At 33.7% G+C, this 12,371-nt stretch overlaps 1 long non-coding RNA gene across 2 annotated transcripts in view; it reads right to left on the bottom strand.

The window, feature by feature from the left end:
• Positions 1-12,067, bottom strand: part of LOC129975268 (uncharacterized) — a 31,867-nt gene extending 19,800 nt beyond the window's left edge. For both annotated transcript variants that reach the window (XR_008785032.1, XR_008785031.1), the window contains exon 1: positions 11,873-12,067. This is a non-coding gene — a long non-coding RNA (uncharacterized LOC129975268). The remainder of the gene's footprint in view (positions 1-11,872) is intronic.
• Between the last annotated feature and the right edge of the window lie 304 nt (positions 12,068-12,371).

Raw genomic sequence — 12,371 nt, 5'->3', positions numbered from 1 at the left:
GTTTTGCAATATTACTGTATTCTTAACGGAGGTTTAGTTCCAGAACTAAACAGTTGTGGAAAACTTTTTAAATTGCATTGTTTTGAAGCTGATAAACTTTTCTGAGATGAAATTGGTGTATATTGATATAGAACAAATAAGAGAAGTGCGTCATGAGTAGAGCGATGTAAGAAATTCTAAAATAATATGTGAAGCTTAAAAATATTTTATTGAGGAAGCAATTAAAATCAATTCACACAAATTATTTACATAATTAAACTTTTCCTATAAACAGTATCATCCAACGCAAACGAGTGAGCGGATTGCAACGAAATGTGGTATATAGACTATACACGAGATGCGCTCACGGAATTTCGAAAAAGATTTTTTAGTTCCAAAATGTCCACCAGAGGGCGCCTTTTCCTGAAAAACATTAGATTTAATAGATTAAACAACCAAACCGGAATACTGAAACAATATTAACATTTATTGACTAGTTTCTGATCACCTTGTCATCGAACCACATTAAGTAAAGGTAAGGAAAAAATAACAATATGCTGTTTGAGGAAAAGAACGAAACAGTTCAGTTTGCAGAAACAAGAACAGTTAGGACTAACAATTTTTCGATTAGGACGAAATTGCCCAAGAGGAGCAGATGTTAATCGTGTCCAAGATGATGAAAGGAAAGGTGTTCCATCTGACCACCCTCATTCACCTGCAAAATTTCAAGTCGAATGGACAGTGTGTTCGACAGCAGATCGTAACTGATCAGTTGTGATGCTGCGCACATGAAGCATTATGGAGCTGTTTAAGTTATTCAACGTCGCAACAAGATACCGTCATCATTAAAATCGGAAATATCGACATGAAATATGACGACTGCACACGTTTCTTACCCTAACCTGTTTTACATAAAGTTTCCTCTTCTTCGCAAGCATGCAAATCTCGACTTTTTTTCCTAGAACTGACAGCTTTTCCCGGTTTTACATAATTCTTGTTCTGGATTGTAAATATTTTTTCTATATTCTGTTTTAGTCGTTTATTGTGTTAAATAAAATGTTTTTCCGGAAAAGGCACCCTCTGGTGGACATTTTGGAACTAATATTTTTTATCGAAATTCCTTGAGTGCATCTCGTTTATAATTTTTATACAAGATTTCGTTGCAATCCGTTCACCCGTTTGCATTGTATGATGCTGTTTATAGGGAAAGTGCAATTATAACCACCCTGTAGTTGAAATCTTTAGCAGCCATTGATTCTAGCGAATCAATTGATCACTAAAGGCGGCTAGTTTGAAATATTAACTAATATTTATTCGAAATATAAAATGTAATTATTGCTACGCGTCGAAGTACAAGGTGATTATATATATATATATATATATATATATATATATATCACCTTGTACTTCGACCTTGTACAAAATATTCAAATGGCAACACCAACTTTGTTTATTGGAATCTGTTCTCCATATAAAAAGAAAATAATTCATTTACGAATAATCTTGGAAAGGTATCTGTAGCACGAAAATCATCAGCCTTAGACACACTAAGAAGAAAAGAGAAAACAACTTTGAGAAACAACTACAGAAACGTGAATTTCAACTAATTTCTTTCGGCATGGTAAATGCTTTGATTCTAGGCACCATCTGCTACATGCAAAACTGTCATTGTGGTTAAAGTAGGCCAAGTAGAAAATTCTTGAAACACAATAAAATGTTCCGATTTCTGTTGTTTCTCTACTGTTATTGGTTATTGTCTCTTAGTCTAGTGCTGGTGATTTTTGTGCTACTGGTACAGTTCCAACGCTATTTATTGTTTTTTGCTACGGAGAGCACATTCCAATAAAAACAATTGGTGCTGTCGTTTGAAAATTTTGTCATTGTAACCGTAACTGTTAGAACTTAACTCTTGTTGTTCATGATTTTTGAGCGCATATTCAAAATACCTTGAACCACCAAAATTTTATTCCGATTCCTGAGAACGGAACGGTATGATAATTAGTCTCATATATCGGAATAGTTTTTTTTTTTTTTTTTTTTTTTGTAATTATTCTGTATATAAATCAAACTGAAGTTGTCTGCCATTCCTTAAGCTATTTTTCAAACAAAGAACGTACAAGCTCATAATGGTAAGGGAAACAATTTTCACTTCCCTCTGCAAATGAGTCTTTCAAAACATTTCTGATTGGTTTATACGGCATTTTCTCACATCTTGTTTCATATTTGAACTGTGTAACGTACTATAAACGGTAAAAAACATCAAATTGATATGAAATCTAAAATTTCATAAATCGTAGGCGTAGCGAAGATTTTACTATATTTGAATGTAGGAAATCTTAACTAATTTTGCTACACTTCTTATCAATATGACAAAAAGCATTGTAAAAATGGTGAAATGTTAGAGAGCGTAAAAGCGAGGTAATACTATAAAACGGGGTACAAGATGCATAAAATTTTCACATGAAAACGGTAATATTTTATTAATCACTTAATAGTAATGAGAAAATTTTCATTTCGAAACTAGGAACATTAATAGGATTAAAAGTTCGTGGAAATTACATAGAATCTGTTATGCCAGAGGACTTTTTACCCATCTGTTGCTTTGGTGCCTATTTCGCTTGACTATTTCTTTGATAATGTGGGGCTCTGTTATGGTACAAAATTTGTACATGTGTATCATGCGAAGAGGAGAAGATTCTTGAATGATGTGCCACGTTCGATTTTCCGAATCCCAATAAACCGGAGGTGTGTTTCCACCGCAACTTCTGTGCTCCAGATTTTCTTCATAAACGATCAAAACATCTTTCAGAACAACAGCCCTTGGGATTAGATAGGCAACTGGCAAATCTGGCATTGGAATCCAGACATCATTAACTGGATCGTATTCTTCCGTGCTTCTCAAAACACAATCGAATGTTTCCCCTCCGATGAGATACAAATGTCCGCGAAATGCAATAGCAGTGAATTCATGCCTGAAAAGTCTTGGAGCTGAGACAGAAGACCACCTATCAGATGCTGGATCATAAACTTGAACCATCATGATGGGATTGGGTTCACCCCCAACGTCTCCTATAGCGTAGATGTACCCATTCAAGGCGACTGCTTCTGAAAGGGACATTGGAATCATGTGGGATACCAGTTCCCACCTCCCTGTGCTTGGATCGAATCTTTCAATATCTTCTATGTCATCAAATGCTTCGACAGCGCCTCCCATCACATAAATGAATCCATTCACTGACACAACCGAATAACGGCATCGAGTTTTTGAAATAGGAGTCATGGGGAGACATTTTTCTTCAAGCATGTCAAAAGCCAAGCTCTTATTAATCCAAGTGTCAAACATGTAGACGTAATTACCCAGCTGAATAAGACAATCTGGAAAAAAGTGTACGCTATCAATTTTTCGCCAATAATCTATTTCATCGTCACAAGTGAGATAAATGTTGATACTACAACCTGTATGTGCTACACAGTAATGGGCTATTAAGTGGAGGCTGGAAGGAATACGAGGTCCAGACATAACACTTTGTGACTTCAGAATTTGTTGAAAGTTTTGAAGACATGGTGTATGTTGCAACTTATTGAATGTCAGTTCTCTGCAAGTGTTATTTTCTTTGACAATATTATGAAGCATAATATCATTTGCTAATGGCTCATCCGCATCTTCCAAGCTGACATACTTAAGTAGCTCTGGAACGAATTGCAACCTATAAGGAAAATCGAATTTTATCCATCTAACAATCACATTCCACACCGTTCTTTCTTCAGTCACGTTCAGACACTTTTCTCTTAAAATTCTCTTTAGTGCTTCCAAAGGCAGACTACTGATTTCTTCAGAGTTAGACACAACCTCTTCGAAATGAATCACTATAAATCGATGACACTGGTCCAATATCCCCAATCGTTCTATTTGCCAAGCTATCAAGAATAAAGAGATGCAGTTGGTAGGAGTCATCTCCCTTAAAACGAAAGATCTGCACTCTTGGAGCAGAGGGTCGATGAGGAGGTAATCTGAAGCAACAAGTATGTCAGTGGCATTCTCTTCATTCAGCCGAATGGTCCCAGTATACAAATAGACAAGAATATGGTCCAGTGTTTCAGCGTCGATTCCTTTCAGAAGAACATCTGCGCCGTCGGTAAAATCACCGCAGAAAAGAACTTTGAAGAAAAGGCATCGTTGAGCCAACAAAATTCTGTGGATCTTAAATTCCCTTCCATCTTCTGTTCTCAGAACTCCATCACTAAAAGAATCCAACTCTTTGTATGGATCAGAGTTGAAAACATCGACGAATTTCAGCTGCTGGCACTGCATTCAGGTCCTGCTTTTTCGATCTTCCTTTAAAGGACGCCTTCCAGTGTTAGGTGATGGGATCTTCGAATGATAAAAACAAAGCACGCGATGTAGCCAAACTTGACGTGCCAAAAAAGGTGTGCTTTTGTTTTGGCTTATTGCAAGAATGCAACTAATGTTTATCCTAATTGTTGAATTGTTTCTTACCAGTAAAACAATTTGAATTTGAAACTGAAAGCCAACGAATGGGAGAATCCATTGTTGAAAGTTAGAAATCTTATGATTGTTGTTCTTTACACATTAATTGATTGTTTTCAAACTATAAAAATGCAGACGATGAATTTAATTAGAAATTAGCTGATGTCAAATATTAAGAAAAACAGATTAGTTAATGAAAATGGATTTAAAAGATATTTCCCCAGAAGAATGGCAGTATGTAATTTGTTCCATGTGAAATTTTATATAATGTCTGATTTTTCATATATTTAATTATATATTTTTGTTTCTATTTCCTGTGATATTTCTAGTAATAATTCATTATAACAGCAGACAGTTCCAAATTGAAGTAAAAACCGTTTTTTTTTTAATTGTAGAAATTTGAATAGAATTGGATTCAACTCTATGTTAAGTAAGACTGCTGTTGGAATTGTAAGGAATGCAAGATGAATAATTAATGACGAAAATAACGTTCATTTTTACCCTTTAACTTTCTTTAAATTATCTAAACAGGTGACACTATCTCTTTTGGGATGTGTTGTCAATTTGATTCTTTTAAGAATTTTTAAGAATACTTAATATCTTAATGAACCATATTTTTCTTTTATCAAATCATTACAAATATTTAATTTAGTTTAATTAAAAAAATATTCTAATCATTTGATTCAAATGTGATGCAAAATCAAGGCTATTACGTATTTATATTGTACAGGGCGCACGATTTAAAAGTATCCAAAAGTTATGTTTTATTTTTACGGAATTACCCATTAGAATATAACAGGCTGTTCCTCCATGGATTGGATAGGGATGACGAATATTTTCAGAGCGGTTATTACGTAACCAATATCAAAAAGTTACAAATACAAGTGATCAATACTTTTCAAAGTGGGGTGTGATTCAAATCCTTAAATACGATCTTACTGATGATATTTCGATTACAAGTTTTGGATCACGATAGAAACTAACAATCGATACGATATCACTGAAATTTGCCGGAGCGGTGACGATACGATCTGTCCAATGGAAGCTCTCGAAAGAAATCTGTGATTGGATTGAAAAGTGAACGGACCGGTTATTGGAATTATCGTATCGTATCGTATCGTATCATTGAATTGCATATCGCAGCGGTGATTTCACCAGAAAGTGCGAGGCTTCACTGGATAGAAAGTGCGAAGTCACCGCTCCACTTTACGGGAGTGACCGATATTCGTATTTGATGATGCACTATTCCATACAGATCATTTTTAATTGCTCGTAACATGATTGACTTTGATTACATGTACTCTGTTTACTGCTGGCGCCATCTATTCGTAGAATATAGGACTAAAGTACACATTTTAAAGAAATGGCATATATTTTTAACTCAGCTTTTCCAGAAAATGGTTCACTCTAATAAATAAATTAAATAAATAGTTTTGAGGAAAAAAAAATTTAAGAAGTAAGCTGAAACAGATGAATTAATTCAATCACACGTTAATTAAATTAGTAAATTAAATATTAATTACAATTAATAAATTTTATATTTAATATTAAGTAATAATTTTTAATTAATAATATGATTGATATAACAGATATTTGGAACGCATATTTAAAAATAACAATAGCAATATTATTTGTTATTCAAAAAATCGTGGATTATGCATCTCTAGGATTGGAAACCGCTCCTTGATTTTTTGAGTTTCGACCCTTTAGCTACATATACGTAGTAATCAATAATTGCACGAAGGCGATAAAACTATTCAACCGATTTCATTTGAAAAGATTTATTTTTAATCTTTTAAATTCATTAATCTTTTCAATTTTAGTTTCATTAGTAAAGATTAGGCACTATTAATAAAATACTTTGCTGTTTCACTTTGCATTTTCCTTTCCCAACATGACATTTTTTCACTGCTGACAGATCCCGTATCCTGTATGACGCCATGTTGCGTCACGTCATTAATCACGTGATGCTTTCCCGCCATTATTGGCAGATGAGAGTTGGGCAATGAGTCTGTAAGACGTAGAGCTCACGCTAATGTATCTTTATATGTTTTATGTTAGTATAGTAATGTTTTGTCCTTTAATTATAATAAATATATTTTCGTATTAATGCTGGTCGCTGTCTTTCCCCACAATACTTTAACCTAGATACACTGTATTATACATAGACTATCTATGCAATTAATACGGAAATGCTATTACAATAACACATTCTATTAGGAAGATTTGAGAGCATAGCATATAATTCTAATTTTTTTGTGTGATTAAAAAAGTGTTAACATTAGTTATTGAAAACGATGACATTCCTGTACCAAGTGTACCACTCAATATTCTTAATATTTTTTAAAGTACAAGAAAATGTACCTTGGGAGAAAGGTAACATATTTTATTCAAAGTATGCTTTATAGCTATCAATATATTTTGCCCATTTGTTTTCCAAATAGTACCTTTCTAAAAAAAATGTTTACATTTTGAAAAAATTCACCCAGCAAGCAACTTTCTAATATCTTAATAATTGTGAGGTGTTGCTGGAAGATGTGAGACGTCGATGCAAACAAGTGGTATTCCGAGGAGGTTAAATCTGTTGATTAGGGTGGATAGGCAAAAGTTTCTTGGCATGAGCTCTGGTTTCTTTTGCTGTGTAGGATGAGACGTTGTCTTACAGTCCAATTTAGATGCTTGTCGATCAATGGATGATTCAAAATGGTTAGTTGTTGATGGCATCGAATGAAATTCATTGCTTCATCAGATTTTAAAAACTGATGGACCACACCGTACTTTTCTGATACCATCAAAAGCAAAGGTATGGAACAATCACTTTTAATTGGCCTCAATCAATGCACTTTCACGTCTTGCGTTAAGGCATTATCACCGTAATTTTCCATAAAGACATATGCGTTTGGCGCAGCATGTCCAAATATGGCTTTTGCGCCACTAAAACAAACCAAACCATAAAGACATGACGGCTTGAAATATCGTTTTTCTTTTGATGGAACAAGAAAAGCAGTATGTACCGCTCTTGCTTTTTATTTTGTTGAAACTAGACATGTTTACTTAACAAACATAATATCACGCAAACTCAAAATCGATTATGCACCAATGGGATTTTGAGAGATACAGTCCCAGCAACTAACGGCCCATGTTTCCAGCGGCATCAAGTGAAGAAGTTAATTACTAACCGGCACACTTAGTACAGATTATCTTAATTTTTCGGGATTTTTGTGCCATTCATATACGAATGACATTATATTTAATATCTTAACATAAATTGTAGGTTAAACCAATCTGATTTTCAACGTTTCACAAAGTGTGTGAAGATACAAAAGCAGGTTCCATAATTAGATATTTTGTCATGTTTATGTCTAACAACTTTTTTAAAAAATTGAGCAGTGAGCATTTCTTGGATCCAATGGAATAAAGTATCCATCTTTCTGTTTTCCTTCTGTTCAATCTCTATTAATAATAAAAGCAAATATACTTTTGTTGGCGCTTTATGCGAAATACCTTCGGAGCTAGAACTATCAAACTTGGTATGAATGTAATGTAAGCACTTCGCAGACATTTTAAATTTTTTAATTAAGCATTAAGCAAAGTGTTTGTATTAATTATTGTCGGAACAATAATAACATCAAAATTGTTCTTACACTATCTTAGAATTAAAAAAATAATCTAATAATATCAATTTGTCTCGTATATTTTTTCTTGAATTTTCGCAATTTTTTCAAGTGTAATTCCTGCAGCAATACTTTTCATTGTTAAATGCAATTGAAACCATTTTCATTATTTCTACAAATATTTAATCGGACATTTTACTCCTATTGTTGAAAGCTAAGGAATAAAAATTTGTTTCTTTTTTTATTTTATCAAATATTTGGTAGAATTAACGAAGCTCTCTAATATATATCTACTAATAATAAAAACAAATGTGTATGTTTCGCTCCGAGGGTATTGGCACTCTACAGCATAGAACGTCAAATCTAAGGCTCCTAAATTATCACAGACTTTGGAGGATTGGAATATATTCAGCTTAATTAAAAATGTTCCTTATATTCCGTGACATTCTTGTTGCTTATTTGGATTACAGTATTGGCAACAAACTCAAGAGCGACATCAAATTATATTTCAACCAAATGAAGTTACAGAATCCCATAAGATAACTCGTATTGTATTAGATGATTGGAAAGGTTACATTTTCATACAAATGTAGCGTCATGTAATTTGATTTCATTAGGGATGTACATGTGCACAATAAACGAGGAAAAATAAGGTAACTAAAGTAACACAGCTTTATTGTCTGTCGCAATTTGAATTTTAGAAAACATTTTAGTGATATGTCTTTTAAGTTATGCATAAAAGTTTTTAACCAATTCTCGAACTAGTTTTTTAACTTTAAAATTTTTCTGCATTTACTTGCTTTTGAAAATAAGCATTAATTGTAATGAAAACAAAAATGTATTTATTAAACAAAAATATTCGATACAATCGTAAAACTAGAATTTTTCTATGATGATAACCCGTTAAATATGTCTTTGTACACTCATGTCCAAAATTAAGGTCACAAAAATGTTTTTCAAAGTAATTCTAAATGACTACCAGTAAAATTTAAACAAATTATATTTTATATATTGTGAAGGACCGCTAACACGATAGTAACCTTTGTTGTGGGAAAAAATGTTGTTTAGCATTAGTTTTTGGGGAACTACTGAAAGTAGACCGTTTAGGCATCTGGGATTTTTGCCTTCAATTTTGTGAACATTGCATTAAAACAAAAAATTTAACCTCTTTCCATTGAGAATGAGATTTCATAATCGTTTAGACGATGCCTTGAGATGGAGAACCGTTGGCAGGCTTGAAGCTGGGCAGTCACAAGCGGAGGAGGCTCGATGGTTAGAAGTGGCACCGAAAGTGGTATCCAGGTTGTGGAATCAGTTCCAAACAAGTGGTACTATAACCAGGAAGTCCGGTCAATGCCGTCACAGAGCAAAGACGCCTGCACAGGATCGCTATTTGGCCTTAAGCGCACGACGGCATAGGCTGACAACGGCTCCTCAACTTGCTCGTGACCTTGCTGCTGTGTCTGGAATAAGAATTTCCAGACAAAAAGTATACAGACGTCTAGCAGAGAGGGCCCTTTATGCCCGGTGACCAGTTGAGTGCATCCCTTTGAGTGCATCCAACAGAAAAGCCCGGCTGTAGTGGTGCCTAACATATCAGTCTTGGGCACAGAAAGAATGGGGCGTGTTCTTTTTAATGATGAGTCGAGATTTACCACACAGAGTGACACTCGTCGAATCTTCATCTGGACAGAGCGAAGAGCTCACTATCATCCCTCCTACGTAAAAGAAATCAACAGATTTGGTGACAGAGGAATTCTTATCTGGGGTGGCATAATGTTGGGCAGTCGTACACCACTGCACGTCTTCGATGCGGGTACTGTCAATGCACATCTCTAAAGGGATGAGATTCTTGAAGCCTATGTGAGGTTGTTTCGGAGTGCTTTTTGCCCAGGATTCATGTTTATGGATGAAAACGCGCTTCCACACAGATCCCAGATCGTTGATAATTTTCTTGATGGAGAGGATATTCGACGTATGGACTGACCCTCGAGGACTCCGGATCACAATCCTATTGCACATGTTTGAGATGGTCTCGGAAGAGCCATTGCACAGCGTAACTCACCTCCTAATACCCTCCAAGAGTTAAAAGCCGTGCTTTTGGAAGAGTGGGCTTTGTTGCTCCAAGCATTTATTGACACCCACATAAACAGTATGAAAGCTCGCTGTGAAACCAGTATAGCAGTGCACGATGGTCACACTCCGTATTAGACAGGCTTTTCCCGAGATAAATGCTTTATCTCTGATTCATAATGCAACACTTTTTGATATATTCTATTTTTTAATCCCCAATTAAAATCTTTTCCATGTTATGTGTCTATGTTCTTTCTTCCATTGTAGTGTACGTCTGTGCGAAATTTCGTGGCAACACAGTGGATAGTTTTTCATTTTTCGCAGATTTTATGTTTGTGACCTTAATTTTGGACATGAGTGTAAATATCTGTCCTTCTGATAAATATGGTTTTTATTACCACACTAAAATAGTTGATTATTATTTTTTAGTGTTTGGTCATTACTGATAATAGCGAAAAATTGGTGCAGTATCTTTTAGTTTTAAAAGTTTTTTTTTTTTTCCTTCACAATTTTCAGTTTTCAAATTTCTTGTCAGCTATTCTACGATAGGGATAAGGGTTGGAATTGAGTGCATAGATGCATGTCCCGGGGAATAATTTTAGGAGGCGCCTCAAAAAAAATGTAATGAGTGGAAATAAATATTGGTGCTTTTAAGTCACCTTTTAAAATAGATAAGACGAGGGGGGAAAAAAACTGGGAACTATTGAACTTTGCTAAGCTACTGATGATGACGGAGGGTGAAAAAAAATCATATCCCCGCACGCCATTTACCTTCATTATGCCTTTGCAGTAAGTCACCAAAAGTGGCAAATTATGAATGAATAAAACACGTTTTCAGCTTCTTAATAATTAGTAAAGTGTTCATTAACGAAAATTTTAAATAACTCTTTTATGGTATAATATTATTAGATCTTGTTTTTTGGAGATACCACTTTTAAAATTAAATCTTTAAATTTTATCTCGAGAGAACAGGAAAATTTTAAATGAACAGAGAGGACTCACTAATAAGAAATGTAATATTCCCTCTTTTTTTCCCCTTTCTTTTTTTTTTTACAGGCATCTGTAAATTTAAAATAATAAGGAGAAAAAATAAAACCACTGAATCAGTCGCCCAAAGCCACCAATAACTGGCCTCTGATTTCATTAAATTTTACTTCATATGAAGGCTTACGACTTCAAGTTGTATACCATTAGCGGTAGCCTGTTTCCCAGTATTCTCCAATTTTTTTAGAAACAATTGCAATAAATAAAGCTTACCGTGACAGCATTCCCCGGCCGCAACTATAACATCGGTTTCAAAAAGTTTTATTTCATATGAAATAAAACTTTTTAAACTCGTGTGTAGGGGGTACTAAGATTAGATATAACAATATTTGGTAAAGCGTTTGTATTTTTTTTTTTTAAATATTTGCAATTCCTTGAGCATGAGTGCTTTTTTTTATAGTTTAAATATTAATTTATAATAAACATTTAAAAAAGTTTAAAATTTTGTTGATTTTAGCACCAGAAGTATTTTTTCAAAAATTGCCGGCTGTTACATCTTGCCCCGGAAAGTTGTAACAGAGTGGAGTAAGTTATAACAATAAAGACAAAACTATTTAAAATTTTCTCTTTCCCATTCTTTTATTAATTAAAGTAATAAGACATTTGGTAATTATTATCACTTGACATAGGGGTAGTAAAATTATTTAACCAATCAACATAACAGTGAACTTACCTTAGTAATGTGAGTTTAAAATCACATTCTTCTCTTTATTTTCACTGTATTTTTTAATTCTTGTAAATTACACCATCTTCTTTATCAGCTGTGTGAATTAGGAATTTATCATTATTCTTTTTCAATTAAGTGAGCCTCTCTTAAATGCTTTCAGAGGAAAGGGTGAATCCTGAAGAAAGATCTGCTCTTTGAAGGTCCTTGTTAATATTAAAAACAGAAAGTCGAACTATATGAATAAAATGCAAATGAAAATAAGTCTCGCAAGTTATCGCGAGATTTTGCTACAAATTACCCCATTGTCTAGTTTCGGACATTTTTCTTGATTTATTTAAAAAAAATAAAGCGATTAATAGAAATAAAATTTAAAAAAAATTTAATGTTTAATACGCAGATAAAGTATATCAGCAAAAATATTTTTAAAAAGATCAATTAAGACATATCTTAAATTTTGATTTAAAAAAAGTTTTTTTTTTTTTCCATTTACTAATTAAAATGGAGC

Source organism: Argiope bruennichi, chromosome 7, assembly GCF_947563725.1.
Source record: "Argiope bruennichi chromosome 7, qqArgBrue1.1, whole genome shotgun sequence".
Lineage (NCBI taxonomy): Eukaryota > Metazoa > Arthropoda > Arachnida > Araneae > Araneidae > Argiope > Argiope bruennichi.
Note: the sequence above shows the minus strand (reverse complement) of the source record. Positions and strands in the feature narration are given on the sequence as shown.